This window comes from Podarcis muralis, chromosome 6 (genome assembly GCF_964188315.1).
Source record: "Podarcis muralis chromosome 6, rPodMur119.hap1.1, whole genome shotgun sequence".
In the NCBI taxonomy this organism is placed as follows: domain Eukaryota; kingdom Metazoa; phylum Chordata; class Lepidosauria; order Squamata; family Lacertidae; genus Podarcis; species Podarcis muralis.
In genome coordinates, this window is record NC_135660.1 from 13,688,445 (window position 1) to 13,701,788 (window position 13,344).

Sequence of the window (13,344 nt, forward strand, 5' to 3'; positions counted from 1 at the left end):
ATTATGGTGCTGGAGGAGACTCTTGAGAGTCCCATGGACTGCAAGATGATCAAATCTATCCATTCTGAAGGAAATCAGCCCTGAGTGCTCACTGGAAGGACAGATCCTGAAGCTGAGGCTCCAAGACTTTGGCCACCTCATGAGAAGAGAAGACTCCCTGGAAAAGACCCTGATGTTGGGAAAGATGGAGGGCACAAGGAGAAGGGGACGACAAAGGATGAGATGGTTGGATAGTATTCTCGAAGCTACCAGCATGAGTTTGACCAAACTGCGGGAGGCAGTGGAAGACAGAAGTGCCTGCCGTGCTCTGGTCCATGGGGTCACAAAGAGTCGGACACGACTAAACGACTAAACAACAACAACAACAAACATATATGGGGTAAGGTACTTGAGGGTCGATTCCAAAAGATCCCGCCTGAGAAACGTCTTTGCCCCTGTGGAGACGGTAGCACTGAAACAGTGGCACACGTCCTCCTGTCTTGCACTCTCTATGAAGACCTGAGGAACAAGATCATCACCCCACTTGTACTAACCATCCCAGGGCACTCAACCACTGCCACAATGTCCTTTCTTCTATCAGATCAAAATGAGCAGATAACAGCAAAGGTTGCTAGGTTCATAGCAGGGGCAATCAGAATAAGGGCCTCTGACTGCTGATTCAGGACGTTAAATTGTGCTCTTATATCAAATTTCCCTTTCTGTGTATACTGTAATGTTTTATTGTTGCTATGGCCATTGGCTAATGTGAATAAAGTTTTTTTATCTCTCTATATGGGGTAAGGCGATTTTACAGGTAAACTGGACCCAAGTTGTTAAGGGCTTTACATACCAATAGTAACACATAGAACTTGGTCCAACAGCAAAATGGCAGCTGGTGCAGATGATCACTGGTGTTCTTTGCTAGCAACGCCTCAATCCTGCCAGCAATTGTGCTGCAGCACTCTGCACTAACTGCAGCAACTCGATCAAGTGTAATGGAAGCCCCACAAAGAGTGCATTGCAGTAATCTGGTCTTGAAGTAACCAATGCATTAACTACCGTGGCCAAGTTTTCCTGGCCCACTTCTGGCCGTAGCTGGCAAACCAGTCACAGTTGGTAAAAGCCACTTCTAGCCATACAGGTGTCAGGGACCGTGCTGAGGAGGGCTGCACTGAGGAGGAATGGTGGGAGCCTCTCCCTGCTCCGGATCAGGATCCTGAATCTTCCCAGGAGCAGGAGGACAGTATAGAATTGGAACAGTGGTTTGCAGAGGGACATAGTTCAGAAGACAGAAGCTGGGAAGTACTGGATGGGGAACAGCTAGGAGGAGAAGCACTGGGAGAGAGAGTTAACAGACTCACTTTCTCTGGAAAGTGTTCATCCGCTCAGCCCAAGGTCAAGAAGAGCAGATAAGGTGGCAGCACAGAAAGCACAGCGGTTACGAGATCAGGTTACAAGACACGGTATGACATGGGTGACTAGGGAGGAAGTGGGTGGAACCCTTAATTGGGAGCACCTTCATTCCTAGGAAATGGATTCTTTGTTCTCTCGCTGTGATCATTAAAGTTTCTAACTAGTAAGAAGTCTCCTTTCTCTTTGTTCTGCTTATCTACTGCTGAAGGGGGGAGGAAGTCGATTTCCTGAAGCCTGACGACAGGCTACCTGAGCCTGTAGTGACAGGGCTAGATCCAAAAGCACCTGCAAACTGTGAACCTGGTCCATCAGGGAGAATGGAACCCTCTCTGGGATAAGCAATTGACCAATTCCTCAGACACGGGAGCTACTCACCCACAGTGCCTCTGTCTTGCTGGGATTCAAGTTCAGCTTGTTTCCCCCTCATCCATCTCACCATTACATCCAACCTCTGTGCTTATTACCCATCTGCCCCCGCCCCGTATTTCAAGATCTAAATATCATAAGGTCCAATTCCTAAAGAGGAATTGCCTACTACCATGGAGGAGAGGTATATAATATTGGCACTTTCATTGCTTGCTTGCTGCCATTGTTGAAGTGCCATCTATGGTGATTGCTGCTCATTGGACTACCGGTGAGATTCACTACAGTCTTTGAGCAAAGTGCAGCTTGGTGTCAGAGATGCTGATTCAACATCTGAACAACTCCATCTGTCTAGAAGCACCCTTACAAAAGATTATTATTTTTTTCAATTTGAACTTCCCCCTGCACCTCGGCTGCCTGAAGACATCTATTTTAGCAGAGAGCAGCCGATATAATTACACTCTGTTTACACTGTATTCAAAAGGTAATGCATTAAGTACATGGCTGTAAGGCAGTTTTCTGTAAATACATCACTCTTAGATAATGGTATTAAACACAGACACGGGGGGGGGGGGGACCTTGAGTGCTACTGTAATTATGTTGGGATAATTTTTTATAGCACGGTGTTGTAACATGGGGGGAATTACTTGATCCCAAACTGAATTCCTTTCAACCCTAGACCTGGGAAGTGGGGCGGGGGCAGGGAATGAAACCATTTCATCTGCTGCATGAAAGCATCATCTGAAAGAAGTGTTTCTCTATTTAAAAAAAATCTGTTTATCGGAACTTCCGAGGTCAGTGCAGGATAAGAGGCAGCAGACTGTTGAAAGAACCATACCATAATGGATCTTTTCCCACACAGACATACACACCCTCTCTATATTGTTTCATATGGTCATGTTTTGTGTTATTTATATTCTGACTTTGTGTTGTGAACCCCCCTGAGTACAGTACAAGTACAGGAAGGTATACAAATTTAAGAAAATAATAATAATAATAATAATAATAATAATAATAATAATAATAATAATAATAATATCATAGAACTGTAATGCAGGAATCTCAGCCAAAGCATCAATGGCAGGTAGTCATCCAACCTCTGCTTAAAATCATCCCATGAAGGATGGTCCACCATCTCTCATGACAGTCTGTTCCACTGTCAAACAGCTCTTACAGCCAGAAAGTTCTTCCTGATGTTTAATTCGAATCTCTTTTCTTCAACCAGGCCTTGGGATGATTAGCATCTGTGATGGGTATGAGTTACTCGTGCGTAAACTGCCACCTCTCTAGGCTGAATTGCCTTGTTAAACCGTTCTGACTGCACAGCCCATCTCAACGTGGCTGCCTCAGTCGCTAGCAGAATCCGTCAGTGGGCGTTTCTTAAACCTCTTCCAACATAAAAGCTGTTTGACTCCCAGTCTCCTCCTCCTCTCACTGCGCAGGAGTCTTCTGCGCAGGGAGGGCGTGGGTAGCGGAGGACCTGTGCTCTCCTCACTGATGTCCAGTGAAGAGTCCTGGAGCCCTCTCTCCGCTTCCCCCATCTGCCCCCCCTTATCCCTGGTGTTGCGCTGATTTCCTTCCCCCTCTACTGAGCTGCTTCTCCCCCTGTTGCTGGGTCCTTCGCCAGCATCATCTGGGAGCCTCCCCTTCGCCTCTCGCTCCGATGTCAGTTCCCTGACAGCATCCTATCTACCTTTTGTTGGTTCAGGTGTTTGTTCTTCTTTTTATTACATATTGTGTGTACTTTTATGTTGTTAACTGCCCCGGGATCTGCAGATGAACAGTGGTATACAAATTTAACATAATAGTAGTAGTAGTAGTAGTAGTAGTAGTAATTTGAAGACATCCTCCATGATACTGAAGTTCCTTCTATAATAGGAAACTATCAAATGTTTTCAGGCAGGAAGGAAGGCGAACGGGAAAGAGCATGCTTATTTCATCTAACTGTTCAAAGATCACAAATGCACATCCAGGTGCTGCAATTTGATTATTTCATGAATAATACAGCACCAGAATTCCCCCCCCCCCACACACACACACACAACACACACCCATGTTTGAATACTTCAATTTAACCTCAGTCGGCTTTCCATTTTCTCTTTCATGCCAGCGTGACACGGGGCAAGCTTCCTTACACCCCACCCTGCTATCTGCTGAAGGAAATGCTTAACAAGCCCAACGTGATATACGAATAATGAATGGGAGATATACTCAAATGTGATAGTGGGCGGATCTTTGCATAATTTGCTTGCACAAATGGTGGTGGTGGGGGACCTCTGTCTAATGCTCTAGGGTGGACCAAGGTGCCAGAGTGGACCAAGGGCGATCAACGAGGCACGCCCAGGTTCCAATGTGCATATGGCGCATTTTATGCTACCTGGAAATGTAAATAACCTCTCAAAATAGCCCAGTGTGTGAGAGATGATTTGCTCCCCCTGTTCAGTTTCCTCTTCATTACCTGAGGCACTCCTATGTTGAAGTTGCCCCCTTAAACATTTCACTGATACCCACCCTCATTTCCATTCTTAACAAAGGAGAGGTACCAAAAGCTTGTCTGCTCTTTTAGATATGGCAGCCATTTTGAGCTGTGCCACATCCCTGTGGTTGCCATTTTGTGTTATGCCATACCCCCCCCCCCCGATAGCAGCCATTTTGTGAACCGGACCAATAGTCCAACTAATGGTATATGGCATGTTCCTATGAATGCGCTGCATGGAAAGCATGGCCTTGGAGCCTCCGGTGGAAGAAATAAAATTTCACCTTTTCCACTGGAGCACTGTTTTAACAATGGTTCCTCTGCAATTATGAAAGGCCCACACTCCCTACTGCTCCAGCCCAGCAAGGCTTTCATTTGATTAAAGCCGCATTAACTTCTCTATGGATGAGTTAGCCATATGATCTGCTGATGTGTCCCTTTAATAAAGAAAATTATATTAACACACCATGAGGTATAAGAATTGCTTTATGTAATAGCTGCAGACATAAAAGCATTAAGCACATCATTAATAACCATCTGCCTTGGAAAACAGTGCCATGGGTAACATTGGGATCTCTTCTGTTTAGTACATAACCAAATCAACACTTTTTTTTCCTGAAGAAGGCTTGTATTTAAAAAGATTATCCCTCAAGGGCTTTATATTGGGATATAAAAGATGCCCAAGGGCTTCTATAAGCTTTTACTCAGAATCTTTATATGCTTTGAGGGAAGCTGTAAGAACCTCAGAAGTAGCCTGCTATGTAAGGGCTGAGACTCATGCTATCCAGGAAGTGATTGCAGAGGTGGACCTACATTTTTGGAGCCCGGAAGGTTGAACTGTCATGGGTCCCCCTTGGCAACCAGCAACAAGGTCTGGGTAACCACGGCTACCGTCTTCAATGGGATAGTTCCATGACAGATCACCAACTTTTATAACATCTGTGCTAAAAAGTTAAAAGGACCCCTGACCATTAGGTCCAGTCGTGACCAACTCTGGGGTTGTGGCGCTCATCTCGCTTTATAGGCCGAGGGAGCCGGCGTACAGCTTCCGTGTCATGTAGCCAGCATAACTAAGCCGCTTCTGGCTAACCAGAGCAGAGCACGGAAACGCCGTTTACCTTCCCGATGGAGCGGTACCTATTTATCTACTTGCACTTTGACGTGCTTTCAAACTGCTAGGTTGGCAGAAGCAGGGACTGAGCAACGAGAGCTCACCCCATCACGGGGATTCGAACCGCCGACCTTCTGATCAGTAAGTCCTAGGCTCTGTGGTTTAACCCACAGCGCCACCTGTGTCCTAAACATGTGTGCTACTGATTCTCAAACTTTGGGATGGTTGAAATAGATACAACAACAAAATAATCAAATGGAGTCATGCAACTCAGATTGGGTCTACTAGATCCATTATTTTTTTTACAGCAATGTGGACAAAAGTTGTTTTTGGGGCCCCTTCGGAATTAGGGTTCTGAAGCTTAAGATTCATTAGTTTCATGATCTGAACCTGGGTGATTGGGGTGCCAGATGCCAGAAATGTGACTCCTTCTCTTGCAAGAGTTTCCTGCCGCAAGCTCAGGCAACATTCCTATGGAAAGATGTAATCAAAGTTCAAGGGCACATTCCAGCCAGGCAAAGACACCCATGGTGGGAATGAAACAGTGAGGAGTGTGGTCTGAGGAGAAATCAAAGGGTCAATCTGAGAGGCCTGGAGGGCTGCACTCAACCCCATGACTGAGGTTCTCCATTCCTAAAGATTATGAGTCTGGATGTGCTTCATTCACCAATGGAAGGCTATTTTTGGTGACAAGTTCTTTGATCGTTTAGGAGAAAGCATGAAACAAAAACCCAATTGTTTGTTACAGATAGGTCCTGTAAGACCTATTGCAGTTGTTAAGAGTCGTCAACAGGCTCATCACAGCTATCTGCCAATCACCCATTCCCACCACCCTTCTGAGTAATACCCCTCCCCACCTTCTCACTATATAGAAGGATCTGGCAACTTCTGTTTCAGTGTATCTGAAGAAGTGTGCATGCACACGAAAGCTCATACCAAGAACTAACTTAGTTGGTCTTTAAGGTGCTACTGGAAGGAATTTTTTTGTTCCAATTGTTTGCTGATATGTATATCCCACTTCCTTCCCAAAAAGGAAATCCATGGCAGCATGACAGTTGTGACTTATGTTTCTAAAAATTAATAGAAACCCAGGAACATTAACTCAGAGCCAACAGACCGCCTGCTGGGTTCCAAAGGTGCTATGAAAGGTCTTTATCACAGAGTTAAGGGGAAAGTTGTGATGCTTTTGAATTATGGTTCTGGAGGACACTTGAGAGTCCCATGGACTCTGAAGGAAATCAGCCCTGAGAGCTCACTGGAAGGACAGATCCTGAAGCTGAGGCTCCAATACTTTGGCCACCTCATGAGAAGAGAAGACTCCCTGGAAAAGACCCTGATGTTGGGAAAAATGGAGGGCACAAGGAGAAGGGGACGACAGAGGATGAGATGGTTGGACAGTGTTCTCATAGCTAACTTGAGTTTGACCAAACTGTGGGAGGCAGTGGAAGACAGGAGTGCCTGGCATGCTCTGGTCCATGGGGTCTCAAAGAGTCGGACACGATTAAACAACAAGAAGTGATGGGGCCGGGGAGGCCTCCCTAGGGAGAACATTTCACAGTAGGGCTGCCATGGCCCAAACCACTACTTTTCTTTTTACTGTTACCCACCCAGGGAACATCAAAGCACACAGAGCAGGGCCTCTGATGCTGCTCTGCGATATACAGATTTACATATGAGATATTCATGCTTCAAGGTATCCCAGCCCCATCTCATTAAAGGCAAGTACCATCACAAATAAGCAGTATCTAAGTGGTTTCAAAGAGAAGAATCTACTCCAGCTTTCTCCTACCGCATTCAAAATCCCTTTCTTCTAAACATGACAATTTTCGATGTGGCATAGAATAGAATATATGAAAATGGGGAGAATGGCTATCCTCACCTCCAATGACCAAATTATAGACCTCTTTGCTGTTCAATTATAACTATTTTTCCAGGCATTCTGGTTTTGGGGTCATGCTCTTGAGACCTTAAGTATGCCTTCTTCTGCCAAGAACCACCATAGATTATTTTAAGCTGTTTCTTGGAAAGTGTGTCTGTAGTGTTGACTCTATGTGGATTTGAAAGAATTATTAAAGGCCATCAGCTGGTCTAGCTTTTACACTTTATTTATTAGAGACTCTCTAATGCTCTCCATCTTGTTGTGCTTCATCTGAGACAGAAGAAAGAGCGTACTTGATTTATACTTTGATGTTCCAGAGTGAACAAAACCAAGCAAACTAAAATGAATGCACAGCAAGCACTGTTTTAAGAAACGCTTGCAAATTTATGGTGATGTCTAGGAGAATGTTCAGTTTAATTTAGATAAAACATTTTAAATCTGTGCTACGGGCTGCCGGCTGCCGGGCCTTCCTTCTTGCCCTTGTTTGTTCTCTCTCTTTCTTTCTCGGCATCGTTTACAAGAAATCCTATGAATAAAAAATTCTACGGGTCCACAATTTTCAACAAATACATATTGGGAGATGTGGGATGAACAAGACAACCAAGTCCTGTCAGGTGCCCATTAAACACCCTGGATTAGTCATTCAGAGCTATCACAGCTACCTATACCTCTTTCTGCTGAAACATTGGTCTTGGAGGTTGGTACATATCATGTATATAGTAAGGGTGGATGAGAAATTATTTTCAGTATGCATTTAAAGCTGAATCTATCAGATTCACACTTTCCCAAACAATATGTGAAATGAAACACAGCCACCCTTACTTAGAAATTCACACACATTATACGATGCAGCTCTCCAGCCTAGGAACATGTACAAAAGCACACCTAAGAGGGAATAGTGTGCATAAAATAAACACATTTGGTAAAAATAGCAAACAAAAATGCATTATATATGGGTAAATTCCTTGCAAAAATGGGTGCATTAGTCAAATGCATTAAAAATGTGTTTATTGGGGGAAATTCACACTAAAATGCTGATGAATTTTCATGAGGATTTCTTTTTTTCTTAAATGCAAATTGCTGCAAAATGTGGAGAACTGGTAAAAATGAGAAAGTGAGAGAATGGAAATGATAGATTCTTCCATCCCTATAAATAGACCTGTACCTCTGACTCCAGATAACGCTTAACGCTACTGATGAAGTGGACTGTAGTCCATAAAAGCTTATGTCACGATCAGTGCATTAGTCTTTAAGGTGCCACAAGACCCTTTGTTGCTTTTGCACATCTCAGCGGCTCGAGATAACGAAAGAAGTGAAGGGCTGCTTCCCTGCCAGCAGGCTTTTCTGGCACTTGATCGAAAGCTCCAGCACTACTCACTCACCACAAGGAGAAGCCAATTGTTCAGTGCAATGCAAAACACATATAGAATGTTACTTCCCGTGCCATATGTCATCTCCCTTTCACGCTGCCAGTTTGCCAGACGACAGCGAGAAAGGGGGGAAAGAAAGCCCCATGGAACTCTAAGTGAATACATATCAGCACAGCAAAAATATCCTAAATTGCATTTCTTGGTTTCTTTATATCTGCATCAGTAGAGCAAGGGAAGAGGAAAGCTGTAGAAAAACCGGCAAGCTGGGTGCTTCCAGCCATGGCATTTACTCTTGCGCAGGCATGGTTTCTTCGCTCGCTTTTTTCAAGATGCAGTCAGTCAATCACCATTTTGCTGTTTCCCACCGTGTTCCTGATACTATGGCTGTTTCCATTTGCACTGCCCCTTCCTCTAAAGCAAGGGTGCAGAGCCTTTTTCAGTCGGAGGAGACAGTGGCATGGGGAAGAGCTCAGAGCTCAGTGGTAGAGGGGTCATGGCACAGCAGTTTCATAGAATCAAGAATTTTAGAGTTGGGAGGGACCACAAGGATCACCTCATCCAATCCCCTGCAATGCAGGAATCTTTTGCTCAGTGTGGGGCTTGAACCCACAACCTTGAGATTAAGAGTCTCATGCCCTACCGACTGAGCTATCCCAGCAGGATCCCCAGGACCACATTGCCTTCTGGGCATTCTTGCAAGGGATAGCAGGGCCAGAGGTAAATGTGGGCAGAGCAAAGAATGAATTTTTTACCTTTGGCCAACTGGCTAGTTTCTCCACACAGCCCTCTCTACCCTCTATCAAAACAAAGGACAGGCATGATCAGACTCCCGCCAGGCAAATACTCTCTGGTGGGATGGAAACAGGGCCAGCGAGGGGTTTGATCTAGGAAGAGGGGAGAGCTGTGGCCTGGGGAGAGTGCCAGGGGCCAGGCAGAGAGCCATGGAGGGCCGCATTCCATTTTGGGGCCTGAGGTTCCTAGCATCTGGTCTAATGTTTCAATGAGAGTTTGTCTGCCAGTGGTGCAGAGGGAACATTAGAAGTTGTGCTGTATTAGTCGGATCGCTGAGCCATTTCGTGGAGAAGAGGTAATGGGGGAGAACCAGTGAGAATAACGAGGGGAAGGAATTTCATGCCCCGCTAGGAGATGGAGCAAATCCTTGGCTGGCAACAAGAATGCTACTTGTGGCGATCTGGGAGATCTCCCCCACTTCTCCTTTCCTGGCCTGTTTGTGGGGTGTTTGTGGGGCAGAATTGTAGTAATGAAAATAACTCAGGGTGGCTTTCCACCGCTTTTCAAAACCTGGCATTTCCCTCACCCTTTGCAAGTGTGGAGGAGCACTACAGATTTTAATGGGGGAAACAGTGCTCTGCATGGCACCATGTTTAGCAATTTAAATCCATTTCCCTGTTGATAGCGGGACATGAGCATCTCAGCGGTGTTGGAAGGACACAGCGTAGGAGCAGCCTGTGACTTTATCTTGATGGTACTGGATTAGGTTTGTGCATTCACCGTGATCACTGAAATTTATAGGTTGCAACATTTGGGGAGCTTTTTAGTTTGAAGCGGGGAGGCAAGTAAGGGGGTGTGATAGAGGTGTATATTATGCATGATGTAGGAAAGGTGGATAGAGATAGGTTATTCTCTCTGCCTCGCATAGGAAGAAAATCCAGGGGCACCCAGTGCAGCTGAATGAAGCTGGAGTTGCAAGATTCAGGACAGACAAAAGGAAATATTTCTGCTCGTCCCACCACTTTCCCCTGGGAAAACATCCATTTAATTGGAACAAACATCTGTCCCCCCTCCCCTGCAGATTGACGTTTGTTCAGATTCAGCAGTAAACAGTGGGGTTTCCCAGGGGAAATGGCGGGACACATGAAAAATTATTATTATTATTATTATTATTATTATTATTATTATTATTATTATTAGTCAGGGCAGTTCACAACGTAAAAATACATAATAAAAGCACAAGATACGTAACAACAACAACTAACTCAATAAACCCCATTCCTCAACTCAAACCCAAGGCTAGAAAGCACGGGAGAAGCAGAAAACCTCTCAAACCCACACTTTCTAAGCACAGAACAAGCAAAAGTGTAAAACTACAGTGGTGCCCCGCAAGATGAATGCCTTGCAAGACAAAAAACTCGCTAGACGAAAGGGTTTTTCCGTTTTTTGAGTCGTTCCGCAAGACAAATTTCCCTATGGGCTTGCTTCGCAAGACAAAACGTCTTGCGAGTTCTTGCGAGTTTGTTTCCTTTTTCTTAAAGCCGCTAAGCCGCTAAGCCGTTAATAGCTGCTAAGCCGCTAAGCCGTTAATAGCCGCTAAGCCGCTAATAGCCGTGCTTCGCAAGACGAAAATACCGCAAGACGAAGAGACTCGCGGAACAGATTAATTTCGTCTTGCGAGGCACCACTGTATGGAATATGCCCCCAACCTGGATGACTTTAAAGAAAGATCGGACAAATTCATGGAGGATAATGGCTCCTAGCCATGCTGGCTATGTTCTACCTACAATCAGGGGTGTAGGAAGTGGGAGCGGTGGAGGAGGACCACTCCGGGCGCCCTCACTGGGGGGGGGGGGTGACATTTGGCACACTGCCTGCCTGCAACTCCCAAGCCTTCCCCTGAGCCATCGGGGTAAGGGGAGAGCTGTGCTGCTTTGCCAGCAGCCTTCTCCCTTTGTTTTAGATATAAAAATACAAACATGAGACATAGCGCAGTAAAGATGTGTGCTTATGCTCTCAGTAGACTTCCATACTTTAAAACTGCATGTTTCTCTAACACATACCACACATTATTCTCTTCTTCAGACCATTCTGTTTGTGTTATGCACATTTATCCTTTCTTTTACAAGTATACAGTTGACCAGAAAGTGGAGGAAACAAACGTCCATATTAAGTGGCTGATTTTGTGTCAGATAATTTTTTCGCTCGCCAGTTACAATACATCTTTATTTTAAAAAGTGCCAGGACAGGACACAATGGTGAGAGAAATTTCCCCCTTCAGTTCTTTGAGCATCCTTGACAAACAAGCATGCACCATACTAGAGATACTCCTACCATTGTTTTGTTTGGGCAGCTTGGGGGAGTGGTCCTTACTAGCAAATCAATAGTCAATTGTAACAAAAACTAAAACTAACATGAACTTATCTCTACTCATAAACTTTTATCTCTAATACTGTAATGAATTATTGTGTTATACATATCCTTATGAGTTTGCGTTTGTAATCTCTGTTTGAGTTTGTAATCCTTGTCAGAATACATACTTTTGAATGGTTTAGTTTTTGATACAATTGACTATTGATTTGTGAGTAGGGACCACTTCCACTATTGAAACTTATATTGGCCAGAGTTCTTGGTGTGCTTTTTTCTTGGTACAATCTCAGAGATGGCATTCCTCTGAATTACATTTCCTGTAAATCACAAGCAGGCACCATTTGGGCACCCTAAAGGAAAGCTTGTGGGCTTTCCCACAGCCATTAAGTTGGCCACCAAGAGAGCAGGTTGTTGGACTAAATGCTCCTTTGGTCTGATCCAACAGATCGCTTCTTAGGGTCTTATGGCTCAATTCCAACTAAATTAGCAGGACTGATTTCCCAGAGGGAAGTATATGCAAAATATATGTGCCAGGAACAAGCTTTTGAGAATCCAGAGTAATAGACATTATGCACTCCTACTATGAAGTATATATTGCAGGTAATCTATTCCAGGGTTCAGTTGCTGGCATGCTCAGCTTAGTTACAAGGGTCTCAGGCAGCAGGATGGGGGAAAGAAAGGCTTTCTTAAGGCTGCCTTAAGATCTGAGAACTGCTGCAAGTCTTAATATATAGTAGCAGCCCAGATGCTTAGGACTGTGCTGCATGGCTTGCAAAATTTGCACCCCAAAGTGCTAATTTAAAAATGAATGTTAATTTCCCATGAGGGAAAATTGTGTACTTCACAGCCTCCAGCTTCCTGCAAAACACACATTTCCCAGGATTGATGGAGAAAATAAATACTGTTTTCATGATGAATCATGTTCAGTGCCTGTCAGTGAAGCTATTTTGAAGTTCATTTCCCCCCTCCAAATCCTGTCTTGCCATCCACATTTCCAGAAGATGATAAGGTGTATAGCTCAGTAAACATCTGGGTGTATCGAGGATCTGGATTTTGAACTCAGATTTTAGAATAGATAAAATAAATTTTTAAAAATGTAAAATGTCTGGGAAAACCGACTGGGGCCTGTCAGATTCAACATCATTCTGTTCAAAAGGAGGCCTTAAATCCTGTGGAAAACTAAAAAGGAATGTCTCACGCCAGGTGTGAAGAACCTTTGGCCCTCCAGATGTTGAACTGCAAAACCCATCAGCAAGTCTGACCAGGGATGATGAGAGTTGCTGTTCAGCAGCATTTGGAGGGTCAAAGGTTCCCCACCCCTGCCTTATACCTAGTTAAACCATTTGCCTATCTTGCCCAGTAAGGAGAGCCTGATGAGTCAGACCAAATATCTATCAAATCCCACATCCCCACAGTGGCCAACCATAGCTCAGCGGCAGAGCTCATGTTCGGTATGCATAAAGTCCCAGACACTGGAGAGCCAAAGATGGTTGGAATAAATAATAATAATAATAATAATAATAATAATAATAGTAATAATAATAATAGTAATAATAATAATTTATTTATTTATACCCCGGCCATCTGGCTGGGCCTCCCCAGCCACTCTGGCCGGCCTGCAACAAAACACTAAAATACAGTAATGCATCAA

At 44.4% G+C, this 13,344-nt stretch overlaps 1 protein-coding gene and 1 non-coding gene across 9 annotated transcripts in view; both read right to left on the reverse strand.

The window, feature by feature from the left end:
* The window catches only part of LOC114597992 (neuroligin-1), a 625,400-nt gene that overhangs the window by 307,136 nt on the left and 304,920 nt on the right, over positions 1-13,344 (reverse strand). The gene's annotated exons all lie outside the window — the stretch shown is intronic.
* On the reverse strand, positions 9,177-9,249 carry TRNAK-CUU (transfer RNA lysine (anticodon CUU)). Its single transcript has one exon. It is a non-coding gene; the product is annotated as a tRNA-Lys (tRNA).